This window comes from Solanum dulcamara, chromosome 12 (assembly GCF_947179165.1).
Source record: "Solanum dulcamara chromosome 12, daSolDulc1.2, whole genome shotgun sequence".
In the NCBI taxonomy this organism is placed as follows: Eukaryota; Viridiplantae; Streptophyta; class Magnoliopsida; order Solanales; family Solanaceae; genus Solanum; species Solanum dulcamara.
In genome coordinates this window covers 31,435,491-31,456,125 of record NC_077248.1, presented here as the reverse complement: position 1 = coordinate 31,456,125, position 20,635 = coordinate 31,435,491, and the positions used below count along the sequence as shown (strand labels likewise).

General features: G+C 39.2%; 1 long non-coding RNA gene across 1 annotated transcript; it reads left to right on the top strand.

Moving 5' to 3' along the window:
• The first annotated feature begins 664 nt into the window (after nucleotides 1-664).
• On the top strand, nucleotides 665-19,723 carry LOC129877276 (uncharacterized). Its single transcript, XR_008763508.1, has 5 exons — nucleotides 665-1,099; nucleotides 4,676-4,723; nucleotides 8,921-9,013; nucleotides 9,640-9,686; nucleotides 19,521-19,723. It is a non-coding gene; the product is annotated as an uncharacterized LOC129877276 (long non-coding RNA).
• Nucleotides 19,724-20,635: the final 912 nt, after the last annotated feature.

Sequence of the window (20,635 nt, the reverse complement as noted above, 5' to 3'; positions counted from 1 at the left end):
ATGAGTTGACCATTTTACTCATCGCAATTGCGAGGCTTAGGATCACAATTGTGAAGCGTAAATGTGACATGAGTAATCAAAAGGTTGGGGTTTTACTCCATTTCAATATTTTCAAACTTTGGGAGCTCGGTAGAAATACTTTTAAAGCTATTTTTCGAGGTTCTTCGATTGGGTAAGCGATTTGTACTCAAAACCTTCATTACTCATTATTTATTCTACGATTTCATCATTAAATCATTGATTTTGACTTCAAAAATTAGAATTTTTCTTAAGAACATGGATTGTTAGTAAAAAATAGATTTCAAGTTGATTTCAACTCGATTTTTGGTGTGGTTTTGACTATTAAGTTCCAAATTCTTTGAGTGACATGGTTTTACATAAATTTCTAGATTTAACCCTAGCTTTTAGAAATGCATTTTTGGGTTATTTTGGCTCCGGTTAACAAAATATTTGATATGTATATTGTTAGTTTCAAATTCTCACTATGATTTTGTCTATGAATAGATTGTGTTGATTTGGAGATCCAAAATAGAGGAGAAACTTAAGTATCAGATTGATTTATTTTTAGTTTGAGGGAAGTGAAATTCTTGACTCTTCGTTAAGTGTATCGAACCTTGTATGTCATTGTATGATTGGGAGTAACGGCCATTGGAGAAGAGTTTTGTATAGATTGTGTATTGTTAAATGATTTATAAGTTCTTATATAATAACTTGGGGTAAAATAAAACTTTTTTGGACATGGTGATATATGACGTGCCTTGAATACTTGAATGATCATCTTAATTCACCTTGATAAAGTGTCTTGATTGAATTGTGATTGGTTATTGGCATTGTAATTTCATCCTTTCATCATGCATATGAACATGCTCATCTACATTGGTTCTGTGACATTTTTGGGATGAGTACTATATGGACTGACGAGAAAGAGATACAAAAAGGATGTACCATTGTGGAGGGATGTGCCACACACCGTGGTTGATACTATTTTGGAGGAACACGTCATACGCCGTGGTGGATACGATATTCAATGGACGTGCCACATGCCGTGGTAGTTACATGGAATGATAAGTCCCATGGATCTCGAACTGTGATTCAACAGGTGTGTAGCATTAGGAAAGACTTCCATCATTCTATATAACATTGCACTACATTGCATTGCACTTCATTCTTGTTTTTACTATCCATGATTGATGATATGTTATGGAAGTTAATGAATTATGAAAGTTTGTTGTGATCTATTTTGTATGTGCTGAGGTGCAAGTTGTGATGTTCTATATATGCACTGGTGTTGTGAAAGTTAATGAATGTTATCTCTCTCTATATATTATTAATTAACATGATACACACGTGCAAAGTAGGTACTCTAAACTAGTACTATATTAAAAGCATGAAGGTTCTTAAAATATTGATTGAACTTTTTTCCTTTTATTAAAAGACCGTAAAATAGAATAGTCATGTACTATTTTATTTAAATTATTATTTAATTGTATTTTTAATATTTCAAGTGTCCCCCCCCCACCCCCCACACACAAAAAAAAAACAAAAAAAAGCTATCCTAACATTTCTAATATTTATGTCTTAGGTCTATTAGATGTCTTTTTTATATATACCTCTGTGATTTTGTTAGATTTTTACTTAATAAGCAAATGAAATTTTACTCTAAAGATAAGAATTAATGCTTGTGTAGGTTTCCCCACATAGAAATTGGCACTCTTCGAGAAGGAATACAATTATATTATAGTAAGTATTTTTTTTCAAATCAAAGAGAGCTAGAAGCTTAGAACCATCGTGGTCTCATCATGCAGGGAAGAATTAATTGCTTGAAACCTCCAACTTTCCTGTATAATTGGTAAGCATAGACGTAATTAAAACAAAGAAACTATAAAAATTATAAAGATAGTCTTGGTTAGAAGCAGATTGTACGGACTTGTGCAGTTTTGATGATTAACAAAGAAAAATAAAATACGTTAGTCAGCATGGTTCAAAAGTACACTGTCACGAGCATTTAAATTGCAGAAATAAAGAAATAGATAATGTAAATTTCGTGAAAAAATTCAACGAAAAAAACAAACGCTGAACTAAAGAAGGAGTCCAAAAAAACAAGGAGTTTGTTTTGAAGAAGGAATCTAAGGAGTTTGAATTGAAGAAGAAGTCTCACTTGAAGTAGAACTTTAAGTTAAGAGATTTCGAGTTAATGTGGAGTTTGAAGTGAAGGAAAACTCTATGAAAAGTTGTGCTTAAATAGAGGTGAAGTCGTCCAAATTAAGTGTGCACTTACAGATTAAAAAGAGATATTGTAAGATTGACTTCACAAGTGCTGGAAGAAGATTGAAGGAACACGTTGAAGAACCAAATACTATCACAACGTTTATGTATTAGGAGTTTTTCATTGAGTTATAATTTTGATGTAATCTTAGTTCAGTGAGTTATAAACTGCATTAGGATTGTTTTCTTCGAGTTGGGATAACTCGAAGACTTAAGAACACATACTTAAAAAGGTTTGTGTTGAAGTTTAGGAATTAGAGTTAGTTCCCAAGATTGCAACAACTGTAATATGAATACATAGCTTGAAGTTTAAGAACTAGAGTTATTTCCTAGGATTGCAAGAGTTATAATCTAAACTTATAACTTGAAGTTTAGGAATCAGAGTTAATTCCTTAGGTTGCAGAGTTTGTAATTCTAAACCTTTGAGGATCAGTGATTTAATGAAGTTGAAGTTAAAAAGGGTATAGGTCGTGGTTTTTACATTTTTTGAGCCGGGTGTTTTCTACGTAAAAATATTGTGTTCATACTTATTGATATTACTGCTTTATTGAAACACGTTAGACAGGTTATTTCACTCGTAGGCTAATCTTGAGTAAATTACTAGGTTGTGTGGAATATCAATTGATATTAGAGTGGATTTTCTTGTTTAACCACTTAAGAAAAGATCAGGATGAATTATGCACCTCCATTTGGATATAGTGAAGGACAACATATCAACAGACCTCCATTATTCAATGAACAACATGACTCCTAGTGGAAAACAAGGATTGAAGTTTTTATTCAGGCTAAAGATTATGATCTTTGGAATAGAGTTACTGATGGTCCAGAGTATCAAACAAAGAAGGATGCTAAAAATAATGACGTACAAAAAGAATGAAGTGAATACGAGGAGGCTGACTGCAAGATGCTTGGAAAGAATATGAAAGCTAAGTTTATTCTTATTGTTTCCTTGGACCAGATGAGAACTATTGAATATCTAATTACACCACTACAAATGCACACCGAGGAACATGTAGCAAGAAGTGGTTCAATGATAAATTTCAGTTTGCTTGCTATAAATGTGGAAAGACTGACCATCATGTCAAAGATTGTCCCAATGGGGAATTGAATAGAGAAAAGATACGGCTGAAAAGGAATTAAAGGAGAAGGCTACAAAACATAAGAAGAAAGAGAAATCTGCCATGATCGCTATTTGGGGGTCAGGATATAAAAAATCTAATAATGAAGAGAAAGATGAAATCACATAAAACTATTATTGATGAAGAAAAAAACATGTTAAAGAAATAGGTTGACAAACTTGAGTCACTGAATCTGAGATTTTGAAGATGTCAATTATTGAAAAGGAAAACGAATCATGAATGAAGCTTAGAAAAGGATTGAATCTAATCTAAAAGAGTGCAAAATTGACTATTTTTGTGAGAAGAAAAAAGTGAGAAAACTGAATTTAGAAGTATCTGAAGTAAAAAAGTATCTTGAAAGAGTTAGTAGGTGGACTCATTCATCCAGAATTGTAAACCATTTGAGTGATCAAAATCACAATGAGAAGGCTGATATAGAATTTCCTAAAGAAAGTGTTACTATAACAAACTTATACTATATTTGTGGTAAACTTGGGCATCCAACTACTGAATGTCCAGTTGCAAATGAGTTTAGAAATAGGAGTATTGAATTGGCAAAAAAATATAGATGTAGAATTGTTCAAAGAAATGGGTACAACAACATGTTTTCACCTTGGGCCTAAGAAATTTCATTTATACTTTTGATCACCAGAAAGGACCCAAGCTTGTCTAGGTTCCTAAGACTAACCTCTAACTGTTTTGCAGGTGAAGGTGAAAAGAAGCAAGCAATATTGATATATAGATAGTGCTTGCGCAAGGCATACGATTGGAGGAAAATAAAAAATTATTTCACTCATTTGACTAAACAAGAGGAATGTGTCATTTAGAGATGATAAAAAAGGTGTAGTGCATGTATCAGGGGGAAGCAAGTGAATTTTGTTTTTTTAGAAGAGATTAAGATGAAAGTGAAGCTGATGAGTGTATACAAGAATATGTTGTACCATCTGATTCAACTATTGAACAGACTGAGGGCACACTAATAGGGGAACAATAAATCAAGGATCTGATTCATCCACAAAAGTATGAGATTGTTGGATCATGTTGTACTTAGTTTTTATCGTTCAAACAACAATTGATAAATTCTGACATTAAGTAGGGAATATTTTGAAAAGAATAGGTTAGGCTTGGGGATGATTAAGATTGCATGAACCCTACTCAATGATTGGCTAGAATAATTATTCTCTTTAGTTTTATTTGCTAAAATGTTATTTAATTGCCTTAAAGATTTAGATGTGTGTCTCAATTTTAGATCTTTGACATGTTTTAACCTAATTTTATTTTGGATTGTGTAGATAAACACTGACAGCAAACAATTGTGATCACCAAATGTTTCTTATTAGGTATGTTCTATATTGTGACAAGTTAATGTTGTCTAAAGTAAAATAATTAATTACTTGTCACAACCTGAATCCGAGTAGTGATGGCGCCTACTATAACCTCCGATTAGGCAAGCCAAACCCAAATATAGCGGAAGTCAAATATCATTTTAAATAAATATTTTAATACATAAGAAGGCGGAAACAAGAAGAATAGAATAAAATAAATTGGTCTGAGGTATATATATGTATATAAGATATAAAATATACAAAAAGGCCCGAAAGTGACCAAAAGAAATAATGATCTGACACTAGACCAAACCCCGGATATGGTGTCACCTATACATGAGATACTAAGTTTAAAATCTGACAATATGTCGAAATCTATAAAACAGATCTGACTGTTTAAAATACAAAATACACGTCAGAGGAAAAGAGGAAATGTAGCAAGCCTCTAAATGTCATGAGCTCACCACAGTCATGATTAGGCACTACTACGGATGATCAAGCGCGCACTAGGGGTGGCTCAAACTAGGAGCTGCATCAAAATAATGCAGAAGTGCAGTATGAGTACCAAAATATGGGGTACCCATTTTGCATCATAGACCGAACGAGCTCAGAAAGAATAAATATATGATAAGCAGTCTGATGAAACTAATAACAATAAGAGAAGATAACAAACTACAAATACGGGGAATGAGGGAATGAGAATAATCATACGATAGTCAAGTTAGCCCGACCAATTATGTAAGCACATCAATAATCCCAACTAATAAAACATCGACAGAATACACAAATGTAAATTCGTAGCTGAGGCTCAATATACTCTAAAAGTGTCATGAATCGCCCAAAATTCACGCCTCGAGCTTCCCAATAGCAGTAGTAATAATAGTAACCCGAATATGTATCATGGGCCACCCATAATTCATGCGTCGAGCTTCGCAATAAGAAATGTCATAATTAAAATATCACCAGTATTTAATTTAAATAATTACACTTGTTCATCAATCAAAAATCTTGATATCACCATTTTATTATTTTAAAAGGGTTTTTAACGCCGGCGAGGCAAATCAATAAAAGTAGTATGTCAAAATCATATGTCACGCGAGTTGAGTAAAAATCAAAAGTACCAAATCACTAACCTGAGACTTCAGTGTACTGAAAACATGGCCTCGGGCCCAACATTTCAATATTAAAAGCAAGCAAGATATAGGCATACACCAAAATCAGATCAACTGGCAATGAAGCCAAGCAAGCCAAGAAAACGGCATCTAATGTCCAAATCAACTAGGAGCAAGGTCTAAGGATTCTAATTGATATAAACAAGTCAAGATATCACCTAGGCTAAGGATCCAACAACTAATACCCAAACTAATAACTAACGATGATCATCGACTCCCAACTTCTCAATGTAATATCAACACCTAAATCACCAACCTAATCATGTGTTACTACTCAAAATATATTAATTCTAGCCAAGCCAAGTCTAAAAAGAGTAATCTATAACCTACCTCAAAGTCGAAACCGCACTCGAATCGCTAGATTTGAGTCTTTCCTTTTCGGGAAACCTCCAAACGATGTCACTCTATCAAATTATCGAAGAACACATCAAAATATGGCCAACAATACCCAAATTTCTATAATTACAAATAGAAGTAAAATTGGGTCCAAATTTTGACATTAGGACCAGCGCACGAAATAGAAAAACCAACTCCGTCACAAAGTCCAAAAAAACTCAAGAAATTTATGCCCTAAAAATGGGCATATTTCGAGCATTGGAAGAGCTCAAACAAACCGAGCAAATTCAAGCCCTAGAATAGTTCAAAGATGCAAAAAACAATAAAATTTATACGAAACTTATAAGATTTTTAGGATGGAGAAAGGCCTCAGAATATTCCCATAAGAATCTTCAATGCACCGGAACAAAAATGATCGAAAATGGATAAGAATTGCTCTCAAACCCCCAAAACTTCTAGGTCTCGAAATGGGACTAACCGCTAGAAATGGGCTCTTTAATTCATTGAAAGCAGTCAATTTATTCATCGCGATCGTGAGCTGTGCCTCGCGATTACAAGTCTGCTCCATCTAACCCATCGCGATCCCGATGGTCAATCATGCGATCGCGATGCCTAGGATCTCAAACCTTCGCAATCGCGGACCCTTGAGTCATGAATACGAAGAGTAAAAGTTTCTGCACCAGTAGTTTAGAACTTTGGAGAATGGAGTTTTTCTCTGATGGGGGTTCAAAATTCATTTGAAATCCCGTGATCGAAAACAAGTTATGCTACCCAACCAGAAACGAAATTTCGGACTCAATAAAATCGACGAATTTTCCTACAGATGTCGTTTTATCAAAATGTTGACCAAAGTCAACACTTTTAAAAGAAAGCTTCCAAAACACACAAATGGACAGAAACTCATTCTGAGTATCTCAATAATCGAACCAAAGGTCATTCTAGACCAAAATCAGCGCTCCAAAGCTAGCCGCACTGACAAAATTTTCAGCCAAGCATGTTTACTCAAAATATTGACCAAAGTCAAACTTCGCTAAAACTTTAAAATTAAATTGACAAATTGCACAAACTCAAAATATAGATTCCAAAACCCAAACTAACCTTCCTTCTAGACCAAAATGGACCTTCTAGAGTTGATGGAACCATTGAAATTCTTATACGAAGCCCGAATCTTTGGATGTTGACTAAAGTCAACTCTTTCAAATCTTAAAGCCTCAAAAATGGCCAAACCACCTCAAAACTCAACCAGACACCTTGGAAAGCATGCCACCCATCCCTACACCACATATAAGCTATAAAGAAGCTACGAGAAGGGGTAAAAAGGTAAAAATATGAAAAAGCTCAAAAATGACCTTGGAGCTCATTACAGTACTCATGTTCGCTGTATTAATTGGTCTAATACAGAATAAGATAACCTTCAAATCTCAAGAGTCTCCACACACATGTTTCATACTCTTTCTCTCACCTTAAAATGATGAATCTGTAATAATTTTTTCACACCGTCTTTCTCTCTCAATCAACTTTTTGAATTTTTTTGGAACTTCTGTTTATCAACTGATATTTGTGATGTTACGTCTCTTCAAATTGATCTTAATCCTATTGCAAATCTGATTCTCATTGAGGAGGAAATTTAGTTCCTAAATTTCATTACATAAAGCAGAACCAACTTTTGAAACACCTCTTTCTTCCATTCCATCTAGACTCCCATCTAGAAATTATAAACGTCAAGAGGATGCACATCCTGTTTAAGAGCTAGCACCAAAAAAATAGCATAGTCTCGATTATGATTTTTGAGGAATACTCAGTTTCAAATCATATTTAGACTTTCCAAAAAATAAAGAATGTTCTTGAATAGATGAAGCATGTTGATCTAACTGCTTCGATAAGGAAAGTTGGTACTCAAAAGCAAAGGTTGAATCAATGTCTTCACCGATAAAACTATTGAACTAGAGGCTTCTCATGCAGCTCACAAGAAATAATGTGTTACACCCCACACTCCTGAGCTCGGAATGTCCCTTAAGTTTCTTAAAAGTTGTCATGTGAGCCTCATAAGCTCAACACTATCAAGCAATTCTAAAAAGGGAGAATGTGATACCCCATAGTAGGGAAGGTTGGAAATAGGGTCAAGAGAAGTCTGAAGGAGTTGGAGGCCACGTAACAAGTCGTAGGACTCGACTTATCTACGTAAACTACTAATTTAGAAGTCTTACATACGTGAGTTACTTGATTACATACCAAGCTTACGTAGCAAGGATTTAATAGGCTCTTAAAGTGAGACGAGATTATGAACGAGATTACGAACCCACAAGGAAGAGAAAAAAAAGACGCGTGGAAGCCAATGAGGGAGTGACACATGGCAGCACCTCAAGCAAGTAGGTGACCCACCTGCTTGGGGGAGGTGGGCCCCACTACCACGTGGCAACCCCTAATTGGCAGCATGTATGTGTTGGCCCAATGGGGCTGGACACGTGTCACCTTTAGGGGATGAAACATGTCAGCAATATACATATTATATGACTCATAAGTCATTTCGTTGCTCACAACATCAGCCAAACAGACCAAAAACGTTAGTACAAAAAGGAAAAAAACTAACGGCCTAAGGGAGAAAAAAATAGGTAAGTCCCAATTTCGTTCCGTGTATTAATTATCTAGGGTATACCACAATGATACGGAGGTATTAATATTATAAAATCATGGTTTGGGGCAGCAAAAAATGGACAGCAACCAGCCACGATGTTTTAATCGCGTTAGAAGAGTTTCCGAGGCAAGTTTCGGCTAGTTTTGGCCAATTTCGGGAAAGGTAAGTTCTTTTCTTCCAATTTCAAGTTTATGGTGTTATAATAGGTTGTGTTAAAAATATTTTTTGTTGCTGGAAGCATGAGAAAGTCATTGGAATGATCGACATTAGCAACAAATCTAAATTGAAGTCGTTATAGCTAGATTAAAGTCGAATAGTAGGTTGTGTTGTGATATGGTTGTGATGCTGCAGTTGCTGTTTGTGTGGTGTTATGTTGATGTGATGCAAAATTCTCTAAAATAGGTATGGGTGCTTCTGGTTGCAGCAACCCGACCCTCCGTTTCGTATAATTAAAGATTTTGCAAAATGGAAACTAGAAACTCTATTTTGGTATCGTAGTTTCGAGCGAGTCGTTTGAAATTTATGTTGTATATTGTGGATATGAATTTCTTAAACATATGCTGAAGGTTGTTGTTGTTGGTTGGCTGTAGGTATTAGGAGTGTAATTAGAAATTCGGATAGGGCACATTATAGGGGAGGTGCTGCCCGATTTTCGTTAACGCCTTAACTAGTTAAGGAACTAGTCGAGAAGGCGAGCGAGGGAATGAATGCTATGAATACTCGTGGGTAGTATAAGTTGATGAAAAGTCTAAGGTTGTTAATACTTGCATTACTTCTGTGTTAAATAGGTTTCGAGGGCAATGACGTGAACACAATTAAGGGGAGTCTATAAGAGGTATGTGAAGCCTATCTCTTCTCTTCTTTTGGCATGTCATAGAGGTAAGTAAAAAGTGATATACTCTCTAAAGTGATTCCTTTCCTAAGGGTCTTTTATTCAGTTTTGAATGTTGAACTTTTATGATAGTTAAGCTACTTTTCTTGAATCTTTTATATACTGAGGACTTAATGAATATACAGACTCCTAGTCATAGCACTATATGAAGGCAAGTGCTCCGAGGTTCTTAAATGGTTAGCATTACTTTAGTATACGTCTAGGGACCTTGAGATGCTAATTAATGTAGCCCCTAATGGCATTTAGAGGGCAGCTAAGATGACTATACTATTACTCGAATCCTTAGACGATAACTTAGTCCTCTTATACAGTCAAGTCTCTAATGTCGATTTAAATTGCATATATTTACTCATGACTCTACTCGTGTATACTATAACACTTCTTTCACCGAGTCTTGGGCCAGGAATAGTAATCGTGCACAATTTATTGCATTGTTCACCGAGCCCCTCACTAGAGGGACGGGATACGTATGTATAAATATATATATGGTGATGGGTTGTAATAAGGTGGTGATGGTACGGGAGTATGATGATCTTACAGATGTATTCACCGGACCCCTGATTGGGCTGGATAAATGATATAATGTCACGCCCTGAGAGGGTACCCTAGACGTAACCGGCACTCGAAGGCCATTTCTGACCTCCGAGCGAACCACCTGGTCCAGTCACTCCTTCATTCAAGCACATTCTCTTAGCAGGAACTCAATTTAAAGAAATACTTTTCATAATATAAGGGCCGAAGGCCAAACATTTACAATCAAAAGAAGACAATAAAAATAGGACTCCCCAAGATGACCGCTCGACCTCCCCACACTCCAGTCTATGAAGCCTCTATTCAAGTCTAAAAGGTGCCAATGACAAGCCCATGGCTACCAATAATCTAAATAGATGAAAGGACAACAAAACTGTACAAGAAGGCCCAATATCCTCCGGGAACTACGAGGACTCACCGACTGGCTTGAAGTGTATGTGGATCTTCAACGGGGCACCGGTTGATGATCTCTAGTACCTATCTCTGCATTATGAAACGATGCAGGCCAAATGGCGTCAGTACATGGAATGTACGAGTATGTAAAATAGCCGAATACTACGATCATCAAGGAAAAAAATCAATCAACTCGGGAGCTCAACTCAAAAGGAATGACAACTCAATCAAATGTCCTAAGTCTAAACAAGGATATGATTTAGACTGGACCAATCATATACAATTCAACTCAATATGACTCAGAGTACTATCAAAACCTATTTGGGAGTTTCTCTTAACCGACAACCATCACTTATGAGCCAGCGAAAGTACAACAAACCGACGTTGTTGCCGCATCCGTTCATACTTTGCCAGGGTATGAAAGAATCAACAAATCATGGATCCAATCCAACCAGGTCCTATAATGTCAGGACAAAATCTCTCGGGGAAGCATCCGACTTTAACGGTTCCTTCCCCCCTACGTTTGGCGACGCAGTTATTGGGTTCTAGTATGGACTATACTCTTGCCCAATTCGGTGCTCGATACTCCTCCCAAGACTCAATGCTCATAAGACTCCATCCAATCAACTCAATCAAATCATATCGACAAATCTCATTACAACTTTGTCAACTCATCAACTCTATCACAATCAAATCTCAATCATATTTTCTAAAGAGGTTTTAAATGCACATATATAACATCATCTAGATATAACCAATCATTACCTCCATCCGTTTGAGAAACATTTGAGGCTCATCACAATTTCAAGACTCTAAATTTGACCTTTCATATTAAGCAACATGTTTAAGAAAAATAACATCCTTTATCAAATCTACATAATTTAGAAGATCAATAAAACATATTTAGCAACTCATTTCTTCATCATCTCATACTCACATAAGGGCTCATTTTAGTAACCTCTTAGCTCAACAACATTGACACATAAATAATCAAATAAGATGGGAACAAAACTCATTCAAACATGTACCATACCAAGAAACTCCATTCCCATGAATATTTAACGTCAAAATAAGAATAGGGCACATGGGTGAACTCAACCCATGTTTTGGATAGCCTTACATACCTTAGTGAAGACTTGAAGAAAACCTTGTAGTTGGGTCTTCAATGGAGGACTCAAATCTTGAAGTTCTTGGACTCCCTTTTTGTTGGAAATGGAGAAGAAGAGAAGAGAGAGGAGTTAGGGCTTTTAGAGAGAGAATGGAGGCTGAAGAAATGGTCCCAAAATGTACAAGGCTTGTGTATATATAATTTGGGACAATTCCCAAATTGCCCTTCCTCCAAATTCTGAAAATTAGGCCAAAACGCCCTTGGCGCGATAGTGGCGCATTGCGCCCTTACAGCGCCAAGGCCAATTACGCCTAAAACCTGCACAAATTTTAGTGGCGCGTCACTCCAGGGACCAAACTACTGAGGCATGTTTCTGGCGCGATAATGGCGCATCGCGCCCTTACAGCGCCAAGCCCATTGTTCTGAATTCTGGGAATTTGGCCTGAAAAACCCTGCACAACTTTTAGTGGCGCATTGCGCCAAGGACCAAACTACTGAGGCATGTTTCTGGCGCGATAGTGGCGCGTCGCGCCCTTACAGCGCCAAGGCCATTTCCCCAGTAGTTGCAACTCAGGCCAAAAATAAAATTCCTGTCGTGCTAGTTCATCTTCGGATCGTCGTATCTTTTAACTTCGAACTCCAAAATTTACGTTCTTGGTGGCGTTGGAAAGAAGACTCGACGAACTTTAATTTGATAGTCGTGGGCCACCCAGATTGACATCTTTCAAAAGAGAGGGTCGTTAAAAGTTGACCCTTACATGAACTCATCCTAAACTTAGCCACAATGGATCTTTTGGACTTAGCTCGGTCCTAGGGGTCCTCAATGACCCTATATCACCTCCAACACTCTTAAATTACTCAGGGACTCATCTTAACTCAAACACATACTTCGAAATAAATACGATGGGCCCCACACGTGCACAAAGAAGGCCCAAATCTTAGGTAAAATTTTGAGGGGTGTTACATTATCTCCCCCTTGGGATCATTCGTCCTCGAATGACGAGCAACCAAGAATGGACTCGGGGTACAAATCACAATCGAAACTCAGCCATTCAATCAATCAAATTCTCAATCAAATATCAATCAAAACTCAAAAAGGTACAAATGAATTCGAGTCAAGGAAATGGTCATTACCTTAAATATCCTCTTCGGTAGGCACGAATAGATGTGGATATTTAGACTTCATGGCTTCCTCCGCTTCCCATGTGGCTTCCTCAACAAGTTGATTCCTCCATAGAACTTTGACCGAGGCGATTTCTTTGTTCCTCAATTTGCGAATCTGGCGATCAAGAATTTGGACTGGGACCTCTTCATAAGATAAGTTATCCTTAATTCCAACGCTGTCAATGGGGACTACCAACGAGGGATCGCCTAAGCACTTTTTCAACATTGAAATGTGGAACACCGGATGGATAGAAGCTAGCTCTGAGGGTAAGTCCAACTCATAAGCAACACTCCCGATCCGCCTCAATATTTGGTACGGACCAATATATCGAGGACTAAGTTTCCCCTTCTTTCCAAACCTCATGACACCCTTCATGGGTGACACTTTCAAATACACCTAATCATCCACCTCAAACTCTAAGTCCCTCCTCCTCATATCGGTGTAAGATTTTTAGCAGCTTTGGGCTGTTTTTAGCCTCTGTCGAATAACTCGTACCTTCTCCATGGCTTGATTAACAAGGTCCGGCCCAATCAACTCGGCTTCACCAACTTCAAACCACCCAATGGGCGATCTACACCTCCTCCCATACAAGGCTTCATAAGGAGCCATTTGAATGCTCACATGATAGCTATTGTTATATGCAAACTCTATAAGAGGCAAGTGATCATCCCAATTCCCCTTGAAGTCAAGCACACACGCCCTCAACATATCTTCCAATGTCTGAATTGTGCGCTCTTCTTGGCCATCTATCTGGGGATGGAAGGCTGTACTCAAGTTCACCCTCGAACCTAATCCCTTCTGAAAGGATTTCCAAAATTGGGAAGTGAATTAAGCTCCTCTGTCTGAGATGATAGACAAAGGGACCCCATGAAATCTGACGATCTCTTGTATATACAACTTCGCATAATCTTCTGCGGTGTCAGTAGTCTTAACCGCCAAGAAGTGAGCTGATTTCGTCATTCTATCCACAATCACCCAAATGGAATCATGTTGCTTTTGGGACTTCGGCAAGCCTGTAATAAAGTCCATGTTGATCATCTCCCACTTCCACTCTAGAATTTCTATGTTTTGGGCTAAATCACATGGCCTTTGATGCTCAACCTTCACTTGTTGACAATTCAGGCATTTGGAAACGAATTCCGCAATATCTCTCTTCATCCCACTCCACTAATAGATCTCCCTCAAGTCATGGTATATTTTTGTGGAAACCGGATGAATAGAGTATCTAGAACTATGCGCTTCAGCCATAATCCTCCCTCGAACATCGTCGACATCCGACACACACAATCTATTTTGGTACCGCAATACACCATCTCCCCCTTGGTAAATACCATTACCTCTTGTTTGTGTACAACTCCCTTCAATTGGAGAAGGACGGGATCTTGGTCTTGCTTCTCCTTCACCTCTGCCACAAGTGAGGATGTAGACCCATCCTGAACTGTAACTCCGCCTTCATTGTTCTTTTCCAGATGAACTCCCAGTCGGGCTAACCTGTGTACCTCCTTCGCCAATTCTCTCCTTCCTTCCTCCATGTGGGCAGTGCTACCTATAGACAACCTGCTAAGAGCATCAGCAACAACATTAGCTTTACCTGGATGGTAGAGGATGCTCATATCATAGTCCTTGAGTAGCTCAAGCCATCTCCTTTGCCTCAGGTTGAGTTCCTTCTGGCTAAAGACGTATTGCAAGCTCTTGTGATTGGTGAATACATCGATATGCACTCCATACAGGTAGTGGCACCAGATTTTAAGTGCAAACACCACAGCTTCCAGCTCAAGGTCATGAGTTGGGTAATTCTTCTCATAAAGCTTAAGTTGTCTTGAAGCATAGGCTATCACCTTCCCCTTATGCATCAACACACAACCCTAACTAATTCTGGATGCATCACAATAAATCACAAAACCCTCTGTTCCATCGGGAAAAGTTAGGACAGGAGCAGTGGTTAGCTTGGTCTTCAATTTCTTGAAACTCTCCTCATAAGCATCAGACCATTGGAACTTAGCCTTCTTTTGGGTAAGCTTAGTCAATGGTGATGATATGGATGAGAATCCCTCTACAAACCTTCGATAGTACCCGGCCAAACCCAGGAAGCTCCTTATCTCTGTTGGGGATGTGGGTCTAGGCCAATTCTTCACAACTTCAATTTTCTGAGCATCAACCTGAATACCATCTCCAGATACAATGTGGCCTAAGAAGGCCACTGATGCAAGCCAAAACTCACATTTAGAGAACTTTGCATACAATACCTGGTCCCTCAAAGTTTGTAAAATGACTCTAAGATGATAGGCGTGCTCCTCTTCATCCTTGGAGTAAACCAGAATATCATCTATGAATACAATCACAAACATATCAAGATACAGTTTGAATACTCAGTTCATAAGATCCATAAAAGCGGCGGGGGCATTAGTCAACCCAAAGGACATGACCAAAAATTCAAAGTGGCCATAATGAGTCCGGAAAGCAGTCTTCGAAATATCACATTCCCTCACCTTCAACTGGTGGTAGCCGGATCTCAAGTCTATCTTTGAGAAACAAGTGGCACCTTGAAGTTGATCGAATAAGTCATCTATCCTGGGGAGAGGGTATTTGTTCTTTACGGTGACTTTATTCAACTGCCTGTAGTCGATACACAATCTAAGAGACCCATCCTTCTTCCGCACAAATAGGACCGGAGCGCCCCATAGTGAGACACTCGGCCTAATGAATCCCTTATCTAACAAGTCCTTCAGCTGCTCCTTCAACTCAGCCGAAGCCATTCTATATGGAGGAATTGAGATAAGCTGGGTACCAAGAAGAACATCAATCCCGAAGTCGATCTCCCTATCAGGAGGGACTCCAGGCAGATCTTCAGGAAAGACATCCGAAAACGCATTGACAATCGGAACCGACTCAAGGGACGGAGACTCAATGTTGTCATCTTTCACTCGGACAAGGTGATAAATACACCCTTTTGAGATTAGCTTCCTGGCCCTAAGATATGAAATAAACTTACCCTTAGGCGCAATAGGAGTACCCTTCCACTCTATAACAGCCTCATTCGGGAAATTGAATGTGACAATCTGAGTCCTACAATCAATAGAGGCATAATAGACATAAAGCCAGTCCATGCCAAGGATCACGTCAAAATCAACCATGTATAACTCAACCAAGTCAGCCAAGGTATCCCTGTGATGAATTGACACAGTACAATCTCTATAGACTCTCTCAGCTAGGACAGAATCACCGATAGGAGTGGCCACACAAAAGGGCTCAAGAAGACGTTTGGGAGTTTTATTGAACTTACTAGCCACATAAGGAGTCACAAAAGATAAGGTGGCACCTGGATCCATCAATACATAACACTCAAAAGAAGAGACTCGAATCATACCCGTCACGATATTTGGAGAGTTCTCCTGATCTTGGTGACTACCCATGGCATATAGGCGGTTTGCACCTCCACTCGTACCTGAAGTAGTGCCCCTCTGATTACCCCTAGCCAGTGGTGCGGTGGTAGAGAACTGGGCTCTGTTCCCCTATGCTGGGCACTCTTTCTGAAAATGGTCTATTTGGCCGCATTTATAACAACCCATCCTTCCCGCTCTGCACTCTCCCAAGTGAAGCTTACCACACTTAACACATGGTGGCTTTCCTTGCGCACCCTGACCCATGCTAGCTTGGGGTTGAGAACCCTGTGGCCTGAAATTCTGGCGATTTTGTCCCTGTCGATCATACCTGTTCTGCGGCATCGGTGCACTGGCGGTAGATGAGGCATAGGTGGAAGGCCTCTTCTGGAAGAAGGACCTTTTGCCCTTGCTTTGCCTCTGCTCATTCTCATGCCCAACTGATCTCGCCTTTTTGTTCAGGTGGTCTTCTCTGTCCTTTCTTTTCTCCTCCTCTACCTGTTGAGCATACACCATTAATCTGGAAAGATCCATATCCGAGATCAACAATGCTGCCTTGCACTCTTTCTTCACATGCCTCCCTAATTCGGAGACGAATTTCCTCATCTTTGACCTAACATCAGGAATCATTTCTAGAGCATACCTGGACAGCTGGATGAACTTTAGGCTATACTCCTTAATCGACATACCTTCCTGTTTTAGGTTAACGAATTCCTCCACCTTCGCTTCCCTCAATTCTCGGGGAAAGAAATGGTCAAGAAAGGCTCCCTCAAACTCGTCCCATTTAGCAGGTTCAGCATCCTCACCCCTACTCTGTTCCCATTGGTTATACAAAATATTTGCCACATCTTTGAGTTGATAAGACACCAACTCGACCCCCTCGATTTCCATAGCATGCACAGCTTTCAGAATCTTCCACATCTCATTGATAAAGTTTTGGGGATCTTCATCGACCTTAGAACCCGTGAATGCCGGTGGATTCATCCTCAGAAAGTCTCTAATTCTAATGGCAGCAGATGGCTCCTAAGAACTAGAGCTGAGATTCTGCATCATGAAATGATGTAGGCCAAATGGCATCAGTACATGGAATGAACGAGTATGTAAAATGGCCGAATACTATGATCATCAAGGAAAAAAATCAATCAACTCGGGAGCTCAACTCAAAAGGAATGACAACTCAATCAAATGTCCTAAGTCTAAACAAGGATATGATTTAGACTGGACCAATCATATACAATTCAGAGTACTATCCAAACCTATTTGGGAGTTTCTCTTAACCGATAACCATCACTTATGAGCCAGTGAAAGTACAACAAACTGACGTTGTTGCCGCGTCCGTTCATACTTTGCCAGGGCATGAAAGAATCAACAAATCATGGATCCAATCCAACCAGGTCCTATAATGTCAGGACAAAATCTCTCGGGGAAGCATCCAACTTTAACGGTTCCATCCCCCCTATGTTTGGCGACGCAGTTATTGGGTTCGAGTATGGACTATACTCTTGCCCAATTCGGTGCTCGATACTCCTCCCAAGACTCAATGCTCATAAGACTCCATCCAATCAACTCAATCAAATCATATCGACAAATCTCATTACAACCTTGTCAACTCATCAACTCTATCACAATCAAATCTCAATCATATCTTCAAAAGAGGTTTTAAATGCACATATATAACATCATCTAGATATAACCAATCATTACCTCCATCCGTTTGAGAAACATTTGAGGCTCATCACAATTTCAAGACTCTAAATTTGACCTTTCATATTAAGCAACATGTTTAAGAAAAATAACATCCTTTATCAAATCTATATAATTTAGAAGATCAATAAAACATATTTAGAAACTCATTTCTTCATCATCTCATACTCACATAAGGGCTCATTTTAGTAACCTCTTAGCTCAACAACATTGACACATAAATAATCAAATAAGATGGGAACAAAACTCATTCAAACATGTACCATACCAAGAAACTCCATTCCCATGAATATTTAACCTCAAAACAAGAATAGGGCACATGGGTGAACTCAACCCATGTTTTGGATAGCCTTACATACCTTAGTGAAGACTTGAAGAAAACCTTGTAGTTGGGTCTTCAATGGAGGACTCAAATCTTGAAGTTCTTGGACTCCCTTTTTGTTGGAAATGGAGAAGAAGAGAAGAGAGAGGAGTTAGGGCTTTTAGAGAGAGAGTGGAGGCTGAAGAAATGGTCCCAAAATGTACAAGGCTTGTGTATATATAATTTGGGACAATTCCCAAATTGCCCTTCCTCCAAATTCTGAAAATTAGGCCAAAACGCCCTTGGCGCGATAGTGGCGCGTTGCGCCCTTACAATGCCAAGGCCAATTACGCCTAAAACCTGCACAACTTTTAGTGGCGTGTCGCGCCAGGGACCAAACTACTGAGGCATGTTTCTGGCGCGATAATGGCGCGTCGCGCCCTTACAACGCCAAGCCCATTATTTTGAATTCTGGGAATTTAGCCTGAAAAAACCTGCACAACTTTTAGTGGCGCGTTGCGCCAAGGACCAAACTACTGAGGCATGTTTCTGGCGCAATAGTGGCGCGTCGCGCCCTTACAGTGCCAAGGCCATTTCCCCAGTAGTTGCAACTCAGGCCAAAAATAAAATTCCTGTCGTGCTAGTTCATCTTCGGATCATCGTATCTTTTGACTTCAAACTCCAAAATTTATGTTCTTGGTGGCGTTGGAAAGAAGACTCGACGACCTTTAATTTGATAGGTCGTGGGCTACCCAGATTGACGTCTTTCAAAAGATAGGGTCGTTAAAAGTCGACCCTTACATGAACTCGTCCTAAACTTAGCCACGACGGATCTTTTGGAGTTAGCTCGGTCCTAGGGGTCCTCAATGACCCTATATCACCTCCAACACTCTTAAATTCCTCAGGGACTCATCTTAACTCAAACACATACTTTAAAATAAATACGATGGGCCCCACACATGCATAAAAAAGGCTCAAATCTTAGGGAAAAGTTTGAGGGGTGTTACATATAATTTGAGCATGCATCCTTTTATGGTTCACAGAGTACAAGTATAGAGGCTTCTTTTATGATATACTTTATCCCTTGCCTTTCTGTTTCTGATATGCTTCAAGTTATGTCATGCTACACTTTACATACTCAGTATATATGTCGTACTGACCCCCTTTCTTTGGGGGGATGCGTTCATGCCCGCAGGTACAGATATACAGCTTGGGGATCCATCAGTATAGGAGTCCCACTCAGCGGTCTAGAAGTGTTCCTTTGTGCAGGAGCCTAGTTTTGGTACCTAACTTTGATGTATATACTTTTGTTCTCGGGTACGGCAGGGGCCCTGTCCCACCTTATGTTACTTTTCTTCTTACTCTTAGAGGTCTGTGGATACGGATGTGGGTTGTATGTGTACGTGGGTTGTATATGAGTTGCTTATGTATGTACGTATAGCTATACTGATATGACTTCTGATTTTGGGTGTTCCCTATATCGCAGCAGCCTTATCGGCTCGTGTATATGTGTATTATGGAATGACCCTATATGTTACTACAGCTTGTCAGCTTGTATGTTCTCTTATCTATTAGTGAATTCTGAGTATAAACAGGAGACAAATTAGGTATAGTTTGCGAGGCTACACATGTGTGTCCAATTCGGGCACCCATCACGGCCTACGAGATAGGTCGTGATAGAAGTGGTATTAGAGTAGTTCCTTCTTGGAGTGTCCACAGACCGTGTCTAGTAGAGGCTTGTTTATCGGTGTGTTGTGTACAACATCTATTAATAGGAGGTTACAGGGCATTTAGGATGTTGTCTTTCTTTTCTTAGATCGTACAATAGTGTTATGTCTTAGGATGACCTTTCACTAACCTACCATTGTGTTTGCAGTAATGCCTCCAAGGAGAGCAACGATCGCCAACAAGGGCAAGGTAGCATCAGGGGAAACCAGTAAGACCCCGAGAGTTACTAGGGCTCGTGCCCAATCTATGCCAAGGGTTCTACCTCAGTCAGTGAGTTTTACTACATCGTCACCTCCACAGGAGGTTAGGGCAGCAGCAACTGTAGACCCTGAATCTCCAGTACAGGAGCCTTCAGCCCCACAACACGGGGTAGAAGACAGAGCTATGAGAGATGCAGTGCAGTTGTTGACTAGACTGATGGCAGGATAAGCTCGGAGGGATGGCCTAAATGATGCCAATAGACAAGATAGTTTGAGGGTCCATGATTTCCTAGCCTGTAACCCTCCAAAATTTCATGGATCGAGACCTACAGAGGATTCACAGGAATTCATTCGATAAATACAGCGTATACTGTGAATCATT